Raw genomic sequence first — 4722 nt, 5'->3', positions numbered from 1 at the left:
AAGAATCATACATTATATTAGAAACTTTACTTATTACCCTAAACATCATACTAGGAATCATAAAGACATCCTAAAATGATAGTAGGAATCAAAATAATTAAAGCATGATTTCTATATCAAAATAATAACAATTAAATTACTTACTTGGATGTCTCGTATCTCTTTCTAATAACAAAATACACGCTTTAATAACTTCAAGGAAAATAATAAATCAAACAGTTAATTTAAATAATTGAAAGAGAGATTTTAGACCAAACCCTCAGAAATTATAAACCTTTCACATCTAGAGCAAAGGCAACTTTGAACTTGGCTAGGTGTGTCTAGAACTAATGTATGCGGAATTTTGTAAGAGGGAAGGTTTAGAAAGAGGGAGAAAGAATAAGCTTCTAGCTTTTAGAGAAAGAAAGTATAAGAGAATTCAGGGTGATTTGAAAACAAAGACCAAGGAACCTATTTACAGAAAAAATAGTCCGAAAACAAATCAAGTCCTATTCGGGATAAAATACCTCTTGTCGCCAACAGCAGGAGTTAGCGCCAGACGAAAGGCTTAGCGCCAGGCGACAACTATTAGCGCAAGGTGACGGCTGTGCTTAGAGCGTGTGAAGTATCTATATAGTACCAATCAACCTGAAACTATGTAATAGATCATTAGATTATGGCCATGAACATCCAAAGTACTGGGATAAGTAACAGTATGAGTCTTGACTTGTGGAAACAAATTCAAGTTGAGAATTGATGTTGCAAGCACAAACCTTTACAAGGATTGTATCCTTAACAAGGAAGTCGTTTATAAGCACGAGCTAACAATGAGTCGTGGCTTGAGAATGGTAACATGGATGTGCATGCACGTGTAACAGGGTCGTCTCCGGCAATTTGGTGGCCCTGTTGTAATTATAAAAATTAGGCCCCTTAAATTTTTAAAGGACTATTTATAAAAGGTTAAAAATATTATTATTATAAAAGAATTTTTTTTAGTACAGTACTACAAATTATAAAGCAAAAATATTCATATTACTAAGTTTACTAATAATTCAATAAAACAACAAATAACAAAAACATTTTATTTAAAAAGTGCCATCCTTCTAACATTCTTTGAAGCAAAATCCTCAATTATATCTTCATAGTCAATTGTTTCCAAAACGTCATTCTCAATTGTCATCAACGCCCACCCGTTGAGTCTTTCTTGTGTCATCGTCGATCGCATATATGACTTCAACAACTTCAATTTTGAAAAACTTCTTTCTGCAGATGCAACAGTCACCGGAATAGTCAACAAAATTCTATAAGAAATGATTGCATTAGGGAAAAAATCATGACCTTTCAAAAACTTTAAAATATCTAATGGTCCCATGTTTCCTTGAGGCAAAAATTCCTTAAGTAATCTTAACTCAGTAAACAATTCATTACCATCAACATCACATTGTTCATTATTATTCCTAAGTACACCTTCAAATTGAGAACAACAAGACTTTAAACTAGCATCATCAAGTGACTGCAGATTGTAAGCAGTAAATAAGAAGCCAAAATGTTTTCATATTCTTGAAATTGTTCAAATCTCTTCTTAAGAGACACAATAGCTTGATCAACAATGTACAAAAAATAATCAACTCTAAAAGACTCTTCAAGTGTTTGTGAAACAAATGAATAATTATTAGTATCCTCATCAAAAAAACGTTTTCTTCGAATTTCACGTCTTTGTGGAAAAACAGGATCAATATTAGTTCTAAAGCAATCTCCCTAGCACTGTCCATAGCATTATTAAAATATGTCTCTCTATATTGCTCAAAATAAGAAGTCAACTTCTTTATCTTTTCAATAGCAACATCAATTAGCATATCATTTGATTGTAAATTCTTACTAACAAAATTAACAGCAGCTAGAATTTCATACCAAATAATTATTGCCACTAAAAACTCAAAATCACCAAGCTCATTTTTTGCTAAAGATTTAGCTTCACTTCTAGTTCTAGAGTCAAGTTCTGTTATATCTCCTACTTGTAACAAAGCTTCTCGTATATCCGCCATTTGAAATCTTATTGCTTTAACACTTTCAACACGACTTTCCCACCGAGTGGATGATAATGATTTAGGAGTCAATCCTTTAACATTATCTTTTAAGACTGTCCACCTTTTAGTAGAATGTGAAAATATCGTGTAAATTCGTTGTATGACTCCGAAAAAATCCCTAACTTTACTACAAGTATTAGCCATATCACATATTAATAAGTTAAGGCTATGACAACCACAAGGTGTATAAAATGCTCTAGGATTTATATCTAGAAGATTCTTTTGTACACCTTGATGTTTTCCTTTCATATTTTCTCCATTATCATAACCTTGACCTCGCACATTATCTATGTCAAGACCAAGATCATTCAACTCTTTTTGTAAAACATCAAAAATTCCTTGACCACTTGTATCATTCACATTTAAAAAACCCAAAAAAGACTCCTCAATAGTAACAGGTTTTGAAGAAACATCAACATATCTTATAATTAAAGACATTTGCTCTTTGTGACTCACATCAGGAGTACAATCAAGTATCACTGAAAAATACTTTACTTGTTTAATTTTTTTCATGATTTCAGATCTTATAGCAGAACCAAGCAAAAGTATTAGCTCATTTTGTATATTATGACCAAGGTAATGAACATGGATATCATCATTAGTAATACGTTGAACATGCTCTTGAATAATTGGATCAAACTCTTCTAGTATTTCAATCAAGCCTAAGAAATTACCATTACTATTTTGATATAGTTTCTCATTAGTACCACGAAGTGCCAAATTATGTTTAGCAAGAAATTTCACAACAGCAACAATTCTAAACAACACTTTTTTCCAATGATCTTTTTCTTTTTCAATTTGTTTTTGAACAACTTTATCAATAGCCTCATTCTTTTGCAACCTTAATCGCAATTCATACCAAATAGCCATGTTCTTAAAATATTTCTGCTCTCTTAATCTTACACTAGCATGTGGCCAATCCCCAAATCCTTCACTAGTTAATTGGCCTTTTGAATAAACAAGCCACTCTCTATCACACTTTTCTCCATTTGATAACACTCTATTATATAAAGTTGCTGAAAAACGTTTATTAAATCTACCTTTTGGGCCTTTATCAATGGATAAATCTCTTTTTGGACCTTTGGCTACCAAAACATCAATCATATTAGAATCAAGAGCATCTCAATTCCTCGGATCAAATATATCAAGCGTGAAATTTTTTTCAGATTTACCAATTTGCCTTACATTATCATCGACACCAATATTATTAAAATCAACATTAATATCATCAATGTTTCCAGTAGGATCAATCAGATCATTTTCAAAAATATTGTCATTTTCAACATTATCATTCTCAGTAGTAGCATTATTTTCATTTAAAGGCACACTATCATCATCAATACCAACAGTATTATCATTCAAAGTACCATCATTCAAAATTGAATCATTCATATCATCATTGCTATTTGTATTATTTTCCACTAAAACCTGGGGTTCTTTTACAATAAACTTATCAAGAGCTCCCCTTAGAGATTGAGTCAATTCTTCAATTCTTTTTTTTTTTTACGTTTTTCAAAACCAGAATCATATTTCCTAATTTTAGGAGCCATAATTAAAATACAACAATCAATTTATATTGCAAAAATAAAAAAATTATGCATAAATTAAAATAACAAAAAAATATAGATAGATACAACCTGATCTTTAATCAAGTAATCAACATTTGCACGCCACTACTCCAGATCCACCGAACAAGAACAATTCGCCAGACTTTTGAGTGCTTCCAATTATGTTTTTTTCACCTTTTGAATTGAGTAAAAATTGAAAGAAAACTGAAGATTGTAATATTTTTGGGTATTACTTGATCTTGAAATTGGTATAAATAAATAAAAATTTGGTCGTTAATAGCAATTGAATCGTCATTGATTCCGATAAGAGTATAAATTGCTCTTCGATTTTGCCTAAAAAATAGAGAAAAAATTAAGTAAATTGGAGATAATTAGGGAAATTAGCCGTTTAGGAGAGATAATTATTGAGTGAATTTAATTTTGTTTGGGAAATTAAAAGGAAGTAGTCAAAGATTGAATTGAAGATTTTTTGGGTTTTGGTTTCCAAATAGAGGTTTTTACGGGAAAAAGATGAATGGATGGGTAAAGTAGATAATTTTTATTTTTTTTTAATATATATGTCAGCGATTTTTTTTAAACAATTATGGGCCCGTGATTTTTGGGGGCCCTATTACGTGTATGAGGATAAACCGGTTAAGAGTCGGGCTTGATGTGTAATGTGCGGGAATTTAAGGTAAATTTCCATGATTATAAGTGATTTGGGTATCCTAAATCGTTGTGAGCAATTTAGAGTGAAACCCAAGCAAAGCATCATCAGGAAGTCTAATAAAATATATGTTGAGATTATTGTTGCCTTAAAGGCAATAATAAAGAAGATGTTCTACGGAAAGTTCATTGTTGAACGTTAATGATTGTAGGTAGTCAAGTTGAAGATCTTAATCATGAAAATGAGTGGGAGCCATCACTTGGACAATAAATCCTAAATCAAATACAATCCATGATACTCTCAAATTTTATCATATTATTATGAAAGTGATCAGTGATGAAGATGCTAAGATTAGCAAAGTAATTATAACTAAAAATATACAATAAGTGAACGACAAAATTCATAGTTGCATGAAAGAAATCAAGCATATTAGATATGGGTG

General features: G+C 31.0%; 1 pseudogene; it reads right to left on the bottom strand.

The window, feature by feature from the left end:
- Positions 1 to 938: 938 nt before the first annotated feature.
- LOC110739406 lies at positions 939 to 4432 on the bottom strand (annotated as a pseudogene).
- Between the last annotated feature and the right edge of the window lie 290 nt (positions 4433 to 4722).

This window comes from Chenopodium quinoa, unplaced genomic scaffold, assembly GCF_001683475.1.
Source record: "Chenopodium quinoa cultivar QQ74 unplaced genomic scaffold, ASM168347v1, whole genome shotgun sequence".
NCBI lineage: Eukaryota > Viridiplantae > Streptophyta > Magnoliopsida > Caryophyllales > Amaranthaceae > Chenopodium > Chenopodium quinoa.
This window is presented reverse-complemented; position numbering and strand designations above follow the sequence as displayed.